The 16,918-nt window shown below is 36.2% G+C and overlaps 1 protein-coding gene across 2 annotated transcripts in view; it reads right to left on the reverse strand.

Annotated features, from left to right (window-relative positions):
* Positions 1-14,609, reverse strand: part of LOC131038976 (uncharacterized) — a 29,233-nt gene extending 14,624 nt beyond the window's left edge. The window contains exon 1 of one of the 2 annotated variants that reach the window (XM_057971605.2): positions 14,452-14,609. The gene's annotated coding sequence lies outside the window, so the exon portion shown is untranslated. The remainder of the gene's footprint in view (positions 1-14,451) is intronic. The other variant, XM_057971606.2, reaches the window with a different exon arrangement.
* Positions 14,610-16,918: the final 2,309 nt, after the last annotated feature.

A 16,918-nucleotide genomic window follows, 5' to 3' on the forward strand; every position in this document is an offset into this window, starting at 1 on the left:
GACAACACTTGCTTGACCTCAAAATGGCTTGAAAGGAGAAATTTGCTCAAAACCATGGCCAGGGACAAGACCTATTTAGAATTTCACTTTGAACCCTTTGGAAGGGTCAAAAGCGAAATTCAAGTTTTAGCTCAATTCCTTCACATTTGATGATCACAAGCTACTTAAAGGCATGCTTAAGGACATCTTCAATCTTAATTTACCCTGATCCACACTTGGCTTAACACAAAAATGTAAGGAAAAGAGGGATTCTAGGAATTTCACTATGGACCCTTTGGAAGGGTCAGGAGCGAAATTCTAGTTTTGAGCACATTTCTTCATTCTTTCAACTCCAAACCACCTCAAAAGGCAAGGACACGTCACTCCACACCTATCTATGCCATAAAAACCAAGGATTTGACCATCTCCAAGGGAAAATAGGTGTCCTTCAAGAATTTCGCTCTAGACCCTTTGGAAGGGTCAGGAGCGAAATTCTAGTTTTAGCCTCTCCGTCAAGATTCATATATGGAATATAACATTTATGTATAAGAAAGAAGAAAGATTGACATTTCCTTATATCTTTCTTCTTTCTTATACTTTAAGTTATATTCCATATATACTGTCAAGATGTTTGAGAGTGGTTTCGGACCTCCAGAAGTTATAATGCAAAATCTAGTTTTTGGAGGACTCTTCAATTTTCCAGACTTAGTCAAATTTCAAGATCAAGATGACATTCCAGACAGCCAAATTTCAGGACATTTGAAGATCAGGATGACATTCCAGACTTCATCACTCACCAATTTGACCTAACTCAGACCTTCAAAGATGATATTCACTCACCAAGCTTCATTGACCTCCTGAAACTCAAACAAGACACTATTAGCAACAAGAGCAAAACTAGGCCTAAGGGAGACTTTCAAAGAAACCCTAACCTGGAGCACCTGCTGATTCCCCCTGGCTCAAGCAGAGCCTGCCATCCTAGTGATCCCCCTGGCGACACTCAAAATGCAAAGGCTAACAGACAAAACCCTAAAAACCTAGAAAGCAAACCCCAGAAAGCAAAAAAAAGTAGGGGTCCCCATTTGCAATGGGGCGATGTGTGAATACGTCACAACATCTAGCGCCACCTCGAATAAATGTTCCTATACATTTCAGAGATGAAGACTCAATTGACACTTAGAACCACCCGAAAATTCAACCTAACTTATCAAGAGATTAGAAAATGCACTCAAAGTGGAAGGAAAACCCTTAACCAGATCCAAACACTTAGTCTTTGATTACCCAGGTGTGTGCAAGTGTATTCATTCCTCTCGACAAGACAACTATGACTTTCAAGTTCCCCTGTGATTGGCTACGTAGTATATCTAAACTTCATAAGCATCCTGGATAGAACCTCGCCGCCAGTCAGACGTCTATAGTCCCGACGAGGTTATCGCCGCAATCTCACGAACATTGCTCCATTGCCAGTCGAGCGTCCATAGCCCCGATGGAGTTACTCGCAAATTCCCATTAGCCAATTTTGATATTTCATTTCATTTCATTTTTTCTTGATTTTTCTCTTTCATTTGCTCATTTTTTCCTTTTGATATTGCTTTTTCATTCCGTCAATTCATTTGGCTCGTAAGCAGTGAAGCTTACTAGGGTTTGAGGATTATGGTGGCGCTGAAGTCAGATTTTAGATTTTTCACTAATCATAGCTTTGCCTAAAAACCATAATGACTCGCAGTCTATTAATGTGTAAAGATATAGTAATCAACAAATGTTAGCATCAAGATACAGAAAATGATTCCCTTCCAAGTCAAATACAGGTCCTGATCAGATGATAAAGTTGGAGAGGAACAGCCTCGCATTCCGAGCACTTCATGAATAGATATCTAAGAAATGAGTCTGACATAAGATCCAAGATGTTGCCAATGTGTGAGCAACAACACAGACGCCATTCTCACGAATGGAGGTTCCCACTCAAGACACCTAAACTAAAGCAAACGACTAACCCAAAAGCAAACTAAGCTAAAGCGCACACCAAAAAGCAAACTATCTAAAGAAAGCAAACAACTGAACTACCTGAGCCACTTAGGATCATGAGTCAAATGACTCAAAGCAAATTAAGAACAAGGCTCAAAAGACCTCTAATCTAAAACACACAAAAGGAAAACCTACTCTAAACCTATATACAAGACTCCCAGACTCAACAGGACTCAAGGAAGCGAAATATGCACATGTCTTTACATGGTTTCTCAGGTAGTGCAATAGGAGCATGGCAAACGTGATGGTTCTCAATCGGGCAAATTCATCCTTAAACACAGAAAAGCAAGCTCTCACCATGCATCTCTCATATTCAGGCAAGTTTTCACTTAAAATGATCAACTGGGGTAATTCGTTAGGGCCATGATCAATCCAGATGCAAGTTGTTTTCCCAAAATCCACATAATCAAAATCATAATAACTTTCAAGGCTAGGATTAGGGAAAGAGACAACCTGGCATTGTTCATGCTCAGATGAAACTGCATTGTCGGAAGCGAGATCACCAGTTGCTTCGGGAGGTCGCCATTGATGATGAACCATTCCACAAGCATTCACGGTGTGTTGGCCTTGATTAGGAAGCTCCTCTTGAAACAAGCTCAGCGCCCCTTTGAATAGCTCAACATTCTCTGTTTTCATTGAGACATCTTGCATAAACCAAGCATCTTCATGAAATTTTGTTAACATATCTTCAAAAATGAAAGTCTCCTTGATGGATTGAGCTTCAAACATCTCCTCTAGTTGATCAAATATAATCTTTGGTGGCCTTTCTCCTTCATGCATAGTCTCGGGAGGTTGGAGTTGATGATGAACCACCTCACTCACCATAACTTGTTTGTCTTGAAAAATTTTTGGCAGTGATTCCATTTGTACTTCTTCTATAAGGTCCTTCAACGCCATATGGAATATAACTTAAAGTATAAGTGACATTTCCTTATATCTTTCTTCTTTCTTATACTTTAAGTTATATTCCATATATACTGTCAGGATGTTTGAGAGTGGTTTCGGACCTCCAGGAGTTATAATGCAAAATCTAGTTTTTGGAGGATTCTTCAATTTTCCAGACTTAGTCAAATTTCAGGCTCAGGATGACATTCCCGACTTCATCACTCACCAATTTGACCTAACTCAGACCTTCAAAGATGATATTCACTCACCAAGCTTCATTGACCTCCTGAAACTCAAACAAGACACTATTAGCAACAAGAGCAAAACTAGGCCTAAGGGAGACTTTCAAAGAAACCCTAACCTGGAGCACCTGCTGACTCTCCCTAGCTCAAGCAGAACCTGCCATCCTAGTGATCCCACTGGCAACACTCAAAATGCAAAGGCTAACAGACAAAACCCTAAAAACCTAGAAAGCAAACCCCAGAAAGCAAAAAAAGTAGAGGTCCCCATTTGCAATGGGGCGATGTGTGAATACGTCACAACAGGTATGGAAACAACCCCGAAGTGTGGGACCTTGCACAATGGGGTTGAATCTCCGAAGAAGGCCGGCTTCCTCCTCAATCCAAGTGCAAGTGTTGAACCAACTCAACACTCCAAATTCTACTTCTAAACCTATCCTAACAGCGTGCAAAGGAAAAGGGAAGAAAGAAATGTTAAATTAAAGGAGATGATGCACCAAGATAAGAGATATTTCTCTCCCCACCCAAATTTGACACAAAGAACCAATCGAAATACCCAGTAGAGGAACAAACTTCAGTTGCATGAATGACCCCAAACACATGTATGGAGGTTAGAATTTGTTGAATGTCAAAAGGGGAGAAGGTTTCCCACAAGTCACACCCTAAAACAAGTTAACACAACATATACGTGAAAGAAAACCAAAAAACATACACTTACAATGAAGGTAAGAAAACATACACAACATGCATAAATTGAAGGAAGGCAAGAATGATAATTTCAATTCATTCTCAAGCCAATGGCCAAACTTACAATTGCAGAAATGCCAAAAAATATACAAATCTTCAAAAGAAGTGAAAGAATAAAGTGTAGCTCAAGCCAGCAAGGAGAGAACCCTTTACAATGAGGCTTAAAAGCAAGGTTGCATGGGTACGGGGGTACTCGGAGACGTTGGAGACTGGTACCGGTACCGGTACGGCTATTTTTTCAAAATAGGAGACAGGGTACTTGGAGACGCCAATTTTTTTTTAAATATAATTTAATAATTTATAGAAAATCTGAAAATATAATGGCATTGAACTTTCAAAACAAGAATTAACATTCACTTTGAAGTTTAAGTACACAAATGTGAAATGAGTCAATTCAAAATGTCATACAAATGTCTGAAAATGGGGCTCACGTCGGTGGTTTTTGCTTCTGCCAATGCATCGCGTCAAACTTTTTGACTTTTGCACGTGTTATTTAGGGTGGAGACAGGAGGGTTCATTGACGTGGAGTCTGCTATGTGTAGAGACGTCTCGTGACAGGTCTCCAGTACGAGAGAGGCGTACCAGTCTCCAATACACGTTCTAGGGGGTTGGGTACGGGTACCCATGCAACACAGCTTAAAAGCCTATATATAGCAAACTGTTTGCAAAGGAGAGACCAATGGTCAAAGAGGAGAAACCTTGACCCTGGCATGTTAGTCAAGGAAGGCAGGGAAGTGCACAGACCTAACATGGTGTGCATGCAAGCAAACTGGCCATACCCTAACAAAGCAATCCCAAAAAGAAAAGTACTTCTAGAAGGTGGATTGTCTGACATTCCAAAGTCAGAGCATGCAAACCTGACATGAAAGCCATCAAATAACCATAAATAAGCATGACCCTGGACTCCTCTTGATGGCAATCCTGCAAAAAACATTAAATGTGCCCCTGTAGCTCCATGAATGAAAGTAGACAAGTCGCAAGGCTCGATGGAGCATTAAGAGCCTTGAGTGTTGATCACGTCATCTGGAAGTGTCACAAGTCGTCGCAAGTCATATGTCGGGTCCTGCCACAAGGGGAGAGGAGTCAGGAACCTAGGGGTTCCAAGATTCTAGGGTCATGAAGGAAAAAGCTTGGAACTTGGGGGTTCCAAGATTCCGAGATCATGAAGGAAAGGGATTGGAACCTAGGGGTTCTGGGATTTCGAGGTCAAGAAGGGAAAAGCTTGGAACCTGGGGGTTCTGAGATTCTGGGATCATGAAGGAAAAAGCTTGGAACCTGGGGGTTTCAGGATTCCAAGGTCAAGAAGGGAAAATCTTGGAACCTAGGGGTTTTGGGATTTCGGGGTCAAGAAGGGAAAGGCTTGAAACCTGGGAGTTCTAGGATTTCGAGGTCAAGAAGGGAAAAGCTTGGAACCTAAGAATTTCGAGATTCCGGGGTCAAGAAGGGAAAGGCTTGGAACCTGGGAGTTTCGAGATTTCGAAGTCATGAAGAAAAGGGCTTGGAACCCAGGGGTTCCGAGATTCAAGGGTCATGAAAGAAAAAGCTTGGAACCTAGGGGTTCCGAGATTCCAAGGTCATGAAGGGAAAAGCTCGGAACCTGGGGGTTCCGGGATTCTGAGGTCAAGAAGGGAAAAGCTTGGAACCTGGGGGTTCTGGGATTTTGAGGGTCATTAAGGAAAAAGCTTGCAACCTAGGGGTTCCAGGATTTCGAGGTCAAGAAGCTGGAACCTAGGGTTCCGGGATTTCGGGGTCAAGAAGCGAAAGGCTTGGAACCTGGGGGTTCTGGGATTCCGAGGTCAAGAAGGGAAAGGCTTGGAACCTGGGGGTTTCGATATTCTGGGGTCATGAAGGGAAACTTGGAACCTGGGGGTTCCGGGATTTCGGTGTCATGAAGGGAAAAGCTTGGAATCTAGGGGTTCCGGGATTCTGGGGTCATGAAGGGAAAAGCTTGGAACCTGGGGGTTCCGAGATTCAACAATTATGAAGGGAAAAGCTTGGAACCTGGGGGTTCTGGGATCATGAAGGGAAAGGCTTGGAACCTGCCTCCCGATAAGACAACACTTAAGACTTCATGACCATTGGCATTGTCCTTAATCAACTAGGGGCAGCGTTGGTCCATGAAACATATCTCTGATCGATTCTCACTGATGAACCAAGTGTCTTAAAATGACAACAGTTACTAAACACCAAAACACAGAGAACGTGGCCAAACATTTTGTAAAAGAACGTGGCCAAAGTGATAATGACATATTGAGTGCAGCCAGTTACTGATAACTTCAAATGTGATGAATACAAGGGCAGCAACAACATAAAAAGCTACTAGGTATAGTCTTTGATTTATTGTTTGATCCTACTGAAATATGGTGATCATGGCCAATTAGAATGTTGTCTTTTTTTTGCCCAATTTTACTATCCCAGGCGTTTTGTAGTTGTCCATGTGGTGATTTCCTTCTAGTATTGGAGCTTCATTTTGTGTAGTGGCTTGGATACGTTAGTCCTTACTATTTTACTAGCTTAGTGAGCCAGAATATATATCACTTGAGATGATGTCATCAATTGTCTTTTGACATAAATAACCTTCTCTGATTGCTAGTCTTCTTATGATCATTGATCACCAGCATTATGTCATTTTTGTGATTTGTATCATTCTTCATCAATACAGTGTCCAGTAGTGTCATGTCTACGCCATGTACGGAGAGATCGCCGCATCGCGACCTTAAAACCTTGATGAATTCAGAATATAAAAGAGGTGGTTCTCCTAATGAGGGTCAATAGGAATTTGTTAGGTAGCAATTCCTTGATTAAGAGCTATGACATTTATTACCAAAAGTAGCAAGTACCTGAGGAGATAACAAATAAGAAAATATATAAAATAAAATATGTTACTCGGTCTAAATATTCCAACAAGGGACAGCATTGTCTAAACTGCAAAGAAGCAAACATCTAGAAAAAAATCGCAATTATACCCAATTAATTGCGAGTCGGGGAGCTTGCCGGTTTTTTCCCCCAAAAAATCAGATTTAATTGGTCAACACTGGGTCAATAGTTTTTCCTAAAAAATCGACAAAAAAAACATGAAAAAAATGTGATTTAAACGCAAAAAAAACGCAGAAAAAAACATGTAACCCTAAACGGCATGAATACAAAGCAAACATGAGTCGAGGGCAGACATAATTTTTTTTGGTCAAGTCGAGGGCATAGGTAGGGTCATAGGGTTTGCCGAATGGAGCGGGACAAGACAAATTTAACTCGATCGAAAAATTTCACTGTTAAGAATTTCTTTCAGTTCTATAAATAATATTTTTTTGCAATTAATGATTGCATAGTTTATGAAAAAAAACATCATTGGAAATTCATCTTAGAAAAAGTGTGAAGACTCTTTTGCCAATAAAGAAACAAAATAAACCATTATACTTGCGTCAAATGTAGCTCCATACAATGCATGTAAGAGAGTCAAAAATTTCTTTTTAAAGGATTTAATAATAATATATTATTGGGGTTGATATCGAGGTTGTAGGTTTTTCGTATGTCAAATTAAAAAATTAAAAATATTCTCAAAACAAACATATGAAAAGTTAGGTGGTGGGACTTTTCAAAGTTGCTAATCTAGAAGAGGGGCCATAGCTTTCTACTTTATTAAAAAAAAAAAATTTAATACCTTTCAATATATGTTTTTTAAAACACTGTCAATTCATTTTTTAATTTTATTTTTTTTAAATATTTAAATTAAATATTTAAAAATATTAAATTAGTTCTTTAATTATAATATATTTAGTATTTGATATACGAACTTTAATTTCATGTATTTATTATTTATTATTAATAATATTTAAATTAAGCTTTTTTTATACTTATAAATAATGTATTCAATTGTTATATTTTTATGGATTTTTTATGTATTAAATTTAGTAGTTTAAAATATTTAAATTAGAATTTTACTTATAATAAATTTATCTGTTAACATATAGAATTTAATATATTTATTATAAATAATAATAATATTTATATTAGTTTTTTAAATATATTTATATTAAAATGTTTTTTAATTTGTCATAATGCATTCAAATTTTATATAATTTTTTTTATACTTATATTTTAAAAAAAAATTATATAGGTGAATTTAATCACGATTTTTTTTTCCAAATTTTTTGCTTTGCCGAATTTTATCCGAATCTTATTGTTGCCAAATCTTATTTTGATGGGGGGTGTTGGCATTCAAATGGTTGCAAGTCGAGGGCACCTATTTATTTTTTCACCAAATACCACGGAAGCATTATTCAAGTTTTTATATTTTTCACCTGTTGCTACATGTTTCTAATCTGAACTATATTGTAATCAACATTTTGACATCTATCACCATCTATATATTATTAATGTCGTGGTATGTTTTGTGCAATGCAATCAATGATATGAATATAAACAACGAAAATCTATTTTCTACAATTCATGTGTTATCTGAACTATATTGTAATCGACATTTTGACATCTATCACCATCTATATATTATTAATGTCGTGGTATGTTTTGTGCAATGCAATCGATGATATGAATATAAACAACGAAAATCTATTTTCAACAATTCATGTGTTGAAGTGTCTATTTTATTTGCCTACAATATCTCTATGCAATGGAAATGCTCTTAAATGTTAAAAAAGGTAGTTTTTGATTGTTTTTCTGCAATTTTTTATGTTTTTTTGTAAATCTGATTTTTTCCCGATTTTTTCAAAAAATCTTATACTTTTGTTTTGTCGATTAATTCCCCAAACAATTAATCCTTCTTTGGTCTAAAGCAGCAACCTGGAGAGCATAAAGAATAATATCTAAACAAGGCCTAAATTACCATAGATTCCAAGCAGATGCGATTAGTGAAGGGACAGCAGTTAATTTAGAAAGGACTCTTTTATGAAAAGATATATCCTTAGCAAAGGTTGTGACCCCACATCTTCTCTTGAAGGCTATTTAAGGTAGATTCCCATTTGTAGAAAGGCATCTATGAAGATCAGAAATTCTAATATATAATTTGCATTCAGAAAACAGCAGCCATATGGATCGAACAAGATCAGCAATTGGAGTTCTAAACAGAATGCAGAATTAAGGCAGCCATGTGATATTTAGAACAAAGTGTGTGGTATGCAATACAGAAAATCTATTATTAATCATGAAATCTCTCATGAAGTCTTTAATTTATTTAATTATTTATTATGTATTACATTGCCAATCCATCAAAGATTTAGGATAAGTAATTATTTATTGATTTTAGCAAAGCAATCATATTAGAAACTGGCACGGAAAAATAATAGAAAGATGCAACAGTATGAGTCCCCTCAATTGAGTTGGTACTCGTGGACCCCCATTGAGTTGATACTTGTGGGCCAAAGGGTTGGATATTCAGCACCCTTGGGCTTAATTGGGGAGGATAGTCTCCTGGCATCCTATGGTGCTTTCCCCTCACATTTCTATAATACAGTTGAAGCTATAGTTTGCAAGTTTACAAAAATAGTCTCCATTATTATTTTAATGTTAACTAAATTTAATTACTATGGTGAAATTTAGTAAAACAATGCTCTTGTAAATGAATTGTTATTGTTATTTTTGGGCAAATTTCAGGTATATCCCAAAAGGGGACATTACGAATAGCATTGTAGTAGTACCGTGATAACTTAACATAGGCACTATTACTACTACCACAACATTGATAACATTATAGTAAATATTCATGATCATAATGATTAATATAAAACATTGTTGTTAAAACAGGTTATTTCTTCCTGAAATGCCAGGCGTGTCACTGCAGTAAACTTACGAGCTATGTGAAGAGGTTAGGGAGACCTCTTGTCAATTTTACCAATATAGCTACCATTTTGTGCATAGATTAAGACTCGAGGACTTACTAGTTAAGAAGAATGAAGAATGGTTGTGTTAACAGATCTGATTTATCTTAGTTTTGTTTTATTGTATGAAGGTTTCAATATTATTATGGCAGAGTTATTTATTAACATTGTTAAAGTGATTTATATTACAATTATCTCTAATCAGCAATCTCAAAATTAATGAGAAAAAGTCTTATTTTCAAAGTTCATTGTGTAAACCTTATTTACTTTTACTCTCACTCTCTGTGCAATTAGGATGGCTTTTAAAGTTTAAAAAAAAAGTCTATTAGTTCTCGTTTTTGTGATTTTTTCTGTGTTTTTGGATTCCAAATGTTTTCGCTACTTTTTCTCAACAATATCCAAAGATCCAAATTTAATCTCCACATCTAGCTGTTCAGAACCCTATTTCAGATCCAAAGGTGCAAAATTAACCCAGGTTATTTCTGCATGTGCAGATATGAACCCTAAACTTTTTAAAATTCAAATTCAAATTAAATCTTACTGACTATCTCTTACTAGTCATTGTGAGCTGACATAATGTGCATTTGTGTTAATTTATATGATATGTTATAGCATTTAAGGACATTCATCATTCATGTTGAAATTGCATGCAAATCAACACAAACATATACTAGGTTGGCTCACAACCTCATTCTTGGACAAATTTGGTGAGGCTGACATGTGAAAGAATATATATAAAGAATCTGAATGCAACTGTTATAAAGCACACTGAAATTTTTTGAGTATTTCTAAACTCTCCAAACTGATCAAAAATAATGAAGCCAGACAAAACAGATTCTTGCATTAGAAACTCTCTTCTAAGCATTGGATTCCCTTAATAAAATGTATGGCTGGCAACTCAAGGAAACAAAGCACCAATCAATACCAATCTGTCATTTAAGCATATTTATTAATATCAACCTGCCGCAATAATTTAATAAAAACAAAAAGTAGGAAATAATATTTGCAAATGATTCGCTTGAAGATATAATGGAATAATATATTATTCACTGGATGAATATCATAGGATATAATATTCCATTTGCATAATCAACTCCACACAGTAGCATCCGATATATATATATATATATGAACATTTCAGTGAGACTGAAATTGTATAAGTTTAAACATACAATGTGATGAGACAAGTTTATAGTCCTGTTTTCTAAGAATTTATTATGTTGTTCATGATGATACTTTAGACTTTGATATTGTGATGTCACTATTTACTATGCTATTTTCTTAGAAACTATTACCTTTTGGGCTTAAGTTTAACCTTGAAACAATTCATGATACTAATGCATATGCTATGTAATTATCTAGTAAATGTGCATGTGTTGAAAAGAATGTTGTTTCAAGATGATTTGGGAAATGTGGTTGTTTGTATGTGCTAACATGTTTTGTAGGTCTAAACTAAAAAAGTGGTGTTATGATGAAGCTTGCAACAAGGAGTAGGACTCTTACCAGCTGGCCGGTTGTTGAAGAAGTCAAGGAGTAACCAACGTAGAGGAGCTTTCTCTACTTAATGCTGCAACTACCTTTTCAACTAATCATGTACAATCAGTTGAGTCTATTTAGGCGCATGCTACACTATACTTTTGTTGAGGAAGTCCTGTCTGACTTGGCTAAACGCATGCATGAGCTTTCCTTTCCTCTTTTCATGCTTTCAATAAATGGTGCCCTCCTTATGTTGTGGAGCTTGTTGTTTTTTTTGTGTAGCTAGCATAGGAAAATAAAAAGGATTCGGATTGCCTTAAGGCATCATCTGAATCCTTATAGGGTTGGGCCCTTCTTCATTAAGGAGGCGTGTAAATAGGGTTGGGCCCTATCTCCATCTAATGTATTTATGTAAAAGGGCACATAGGGTTGGGCCCTATCTATGTGCACAAATTAGGAAAGGGCTGGGCCCTTTCTCTTCCACATGCCAAGCAAGGTCAAACGTGTGAGATTGTAGCATCTACCTTAGCGCCCAAGGTAGGGCTGAACCTAAATAAATTGTGGAGTGAGATATAGGGCCGACCCTATCTTGCACATATAACATGGGAAAAGTACAAAGACTTTAGCGTCAAAAAGTGTCTTATTGGGCCGACCCAATAAGGCACCAATCCTCATATATAAAAGCTACATAGAATGCATCTTGATACAATTAATATATATGCGAATCAGATCTGCAATAACAGTACGAAATATATCTGCTCTCCCTTGGTGTGAAGATACCTGATCTATGGATGCGACTCTGCTCTGATTGATGCGAACTTAAGTCTATTGTTCATGCTGAAGAAGGCACGGTTATGCTGATTACAAAAAGGTCATTTGAAGCTGAAGATATCTGCACATGTATTCAGTCTGAGATAAGTGTTGTAAAACTGCAATTTTATTCATAATGAATAATCAGATCTGAGGATCTGTTGTTGCTGGGTTTTTCCTCCAAGAGGGAGGTTTTCCTAGGGTAGACTCGTGTTGTGTGCCCTTTTTATTTGTGTGCATTATTATTTCTTGCTCATTATTGTTAATCTGATCACGAAAACTAACAGAGCTGGTCGCCCAATTAGTTAGGATAGTTGGTAGTTTTTCTTTCTATAAATAATGTTTGGATGATCTCTTGTGGAAGGTTGAATATTCTTATATTGTAAGTTTACTTTTAGCTTTGAAATACAATTTAAGAGCATGCTGTCATATATTGTGTACTTCTATTTTGATGAAAAAAATGATATTCTAAGTTTTCAGCACTTGTGTTAATCTTGGAAGTCTCACTCAAGGGGGCCCACTTGGTGAGAACTTTGTTCGGTTAGCTTGGTAGTTATTCTTCATTCAGTAGTTAACACCGTTCCAACAGTTGACTATTCCTGCAGCTACAGAACTCTGTTTTGTGTCTGTTCCTGCAGCCAAAGCAAGCAGAGTAGTTTCCTGTCTGTTTGTTTGAAATTTCATTCCTGTAGATTCTGTTAATTTAAGATTCGCATGTTCGGATTAGTTGTTAATCTAAGTTCAGTTTCCTTCATTAGTTATTTACAGCATTCCAATTCCAGCACTGTTCTTTGCTTAAGTCATGATGGCCATAACAGAGTCTTAGTGCACATACAGTGCTAACCCATTTCAAGTTTACATTCCTGGGTTGATAAGTTAAATGAATCTTCATAATGAGTCTGATAGCTACTTAGTATAGATGTGTAATCTCTGAGTTATAGCTTTAAGGGTTTAGTTATTAAACCATTAAAGGAGGCCAACACAATGATCAATTGAAATTCAAAATTCTTCATTTCATGATTTTTGACTATTGATTAAACTTACTGAAATTTTCTTTATATTATATTTTATTTTTATTTATTGTTTTATATTTTAATTTATTATTATTTATTATTAAATCCCATTTCAAAGGGGTACATTACAATATAGTTCCCCTATCTGAGGTTGGAGGTGCCGGTGGTGTTTGTGGGGAAGTGGTATTAATCTCTTTGCTTTTGTGGTGATGTTTAATTTGGTAAAGGTTATGGTAGAGCCAATATTGCTTTGGTTGGAGGTGCCGGTAGTGTTTGTGGAGAAGTGGTATTAATCTCTTTGCTTTTGTGGTGATGTTTAATTTGGTAAAGGTTACGGTAGAGCCAATATTGCTTTGGTTGGTAACGTATTATCTGTAAAATAGTTTTTTTGTAGCTACACTTGCAATTTATGCCTAGGGTTTTCGAGAACTATGTTTTGTTGGAAGGAAGTCATATGAACTACATTCTGTGGTTTCTATGGTTATATGCAAACATGTGTTCATGATATAGTAGGGCAGGAGCCCGTAATAGATCCTCGACATTATAAAAAAATTTTAAAAAACACTTACTAAAAATTATATCTAGGAGCAAAAAGCCTATAGTAGACTTCTCCAGAAACCCCTCTCCATACCTGAAGCAAAATGATTCTGGTAGTAATATTGGTTCTGGATATTCCTAGAAAAAGATCATAATAGCCGGAAGAACCACAACCATAGGTATACTAAAATAATAATAACGAAAAACTAAAATTATAAGAAACAAATTTTGTCCTAAATTACAAATCTAATCTATGATATTTTGAAATGTATAGAATTCTCTAAGATCTCTTTTACCTAGTGATGATTACACCCATATATTTCATATTTGGTTTTCCCCTCTGTATTTTAAATGTTTTATGTACAGATGCTTCCACAACAAAGTACTAAAGTCCCAAAACTAAGACGCAAACCTAAGACCTCTGAGTCGAGCTTTACCACCAAATTACTATTCAGGTGTGCAGATCATTCTACCACTGAGCTACTCGGCCCTTAAAGCTCTCGAGTATGGATTGTTCTTCCAACAAATATTGGATGCTCTATGGAATTATTTTACCTGTGAGTAGCTCCAAAATAATTCGGCAGGCCAAGCTAGCCCCCCTCCATGGGACTGTCACCTAAATTCATAGAAGAAACATCGTCCCACAACTCTGAAAATAGGACCAGATCCACAAACCCTTGGGTTGAATAGACATTAAATTATTTAGGATATTGCATTGAATCCATAAAATTAAATGAATTGCCTCGTAAATTATACGCGAAGCTCTCAATCTTCTTTGTGGATGCTGAATTTTACCCTTTCTTTGCAATTTTAGGCCAAATTCGTCAATTTTAACAGAGATACAAAACAGCTGAAAGAACTTTTAAAAAAATCAATAACAGAATTGTAAAACCCTAACTTAAGACTGACCTGAGTGTATAATAGCCTTTCGCGTGTATCACATCACTAATCGGCTTCAGCTACTTCTCCTTCTCCTCGCGCTGCACTGCTCGCAGACCCAGATAGCCAATTTGTGATATATTCGATGAATATATGCATCCATATCGTTGATAATTCTATGAATTACAAAATGAATTTAGTATAATTAAGATTTGTAGCTATAAGAAAATATAAACATATATATAGCTTTTACTTACAAATTATTTAAAATATATTTTTGAGATATAGAAGCATCCTTTTTCTTTTTTTTTGTCAAATTGTGGACAAGGGGTCGGGATCCACTCCCATATATTTAGAATCTAAAACTAGCAATGGTACCTTTGTATGCAATGGGTACATCGAAGAGGTGTGGAGGGTCAATTACGAAAAGTTTTGGTCTATTTGTTGCATACATGTGTGTAGTACATGAGATCATTTGGTAGGTTTCAAATCAAATATGCATTCACTTATAGGGACCCAAACATGACTAAAATGAAACCTTTGAATTGAGAAGATTATTAGACTCCATGGTCATGTTATGAGGTCAATTAGGAAAAAAATTGGTCTATTTTTTGCATATATCTATGTAACACATGAGGTCAATTGGTAGGCCACTTAGAAAAATATGTTGTTTGTGCAACAAAGATCTTAAGGGAGAAATGATAATTTCAAAACAACCATGTACATCGAATTACATGGATCCAAATATGGCTCAAATAATATCTTTGAATCAAGAAGATTATATATTTTTGTTACCAATAAGATTATGTTATATTTGCAATAGGGAAAGATTGAGAGATGGGGATAAAAAGGAGAGCTATAAGGGGGAAGGTGAGAGAGAGAAAAAGATAGAGAGAGATGGTGATAGAGAAGGAGAAGGAGAGGGAGAGATAAAAGAGAGAACAGAGAGGAGAGAGAGGGAGAGGTAGAAAGATAATATAGAGATAAGAAGTAATATATATATAGAGAGAGAGAGAGAAGGATATATTTATAGGGATACAGAGAGATGGAACAAGAAATATGGAAAGATAGAAATATAGAGGCAAAGAGTTATAGATATAGAGGTCTAAGAAGAGGGAGGGAGAAAGAGGGAGATGGATGGATGTATAGAGAGACGGAGATATGTTTACAGATAGAAGGGGAGAGATGAAGATGGATGTAGATATAAAAAATAGAGAGATATGAATAGATAGAGAGTTAGAGAATGGTAGAGGGAGAAAGATAGAAATGGGGAGATAGAGAGGGAGAGATAGAGAGAAAGAGATAGAGAAATATAGAGAAAAAGGGAGAGGTGAGATAGAGATATAAGATGATATAAAGACAGGGGAGAAGGAGATAAAGAAAGGTGTGCAAATATAGAGAAATAGAGATAGAAAAATAGTTATGGGTAGAGAGAGAGAGAGAAATAAGGATGTAGAAAGGTGTAATGCCGCCAAAATACCCTAGAGAAATTAACCAACTAACATGCAAACAAAGATAAAAAAATAAAAATAAAAACAACTACTAATGCAACATAATCAACTAACTACTCATATGCATCTAACATCCATTAACATGATATACAATTACCCATCATGAACATAATCACCAAACATGATACGCAAGCGGAAATTAAACACAATATAACATCTTTCTTCCCTAGGGTAAATCAACGTCATTACTTACACTACTAATCATAAGCAAATACATCATAGTTACAACTAATCCAATCCACACTTCTTATATCATCTATTCCTTCCATGCACATATGCAAGATCATTTCTAATCTATCTATCATAAATGCAATCTTCAACCATGCAACTACTAATTAACCCCATTATGTTCATATTAAATCATCAATACCAAATGTTCCTAATCTCAATCACTTACTCTATTACCAATACCAATTACCACATTAATAATCCATTCCTTAAACCATAATAGACATACATACAACACTAAATGCACAACCATAGAGCCAATCCCATTTTCCATTAATGAATCAATCACAAGATATACATGATCATCAATATGTCCAATACTATACCATCTACTACATAATAACTAATTACATCAAAAATCCATTACATTCATATGCCATATAATCATATACTTCAATCTGCTACAAGTATCCATCCATAGTGTGAAGACAAGAGATCCACATCCATGCAAAAGCATCCAATGAAGAACATCCCAATGGAAGAAGGCATCAAACCACCTGACCATGTGGAACCATAAGGAACTGGACCCCTCATGCTAGGAGATGACACAAGATCCCACTCACACTTTAGATATAGGCTGACACCTAACAACCAAGGAAAGACCAATACAACAAGGATGCAAAACATACAATCCAATATGAAACCTCCAGAGGCGACACACCAACAAGGCTAAAGGAACTAGGACCTACTTGTAGAGAAAAGAGTGTCATCACATGCAACATGTAGGTACTTGGGCACTAGTCTCGGTTACCCCAAAT

The sequence above is a fragment of the Cryptomeria japonica genome, chromosome 7, assembly GCF_030272615.1.
Source record: "Cryptomeria japonica chromosome 7, Sugi_1.0, whole genome shotgun sequence".
Lineage (NCBI taxonomy): Eukaryota > Viridiplantae > Streptophyta > Pinopsida > Cupressales > Cupressaceae > Cryptomeria > Cryptomeria japonica.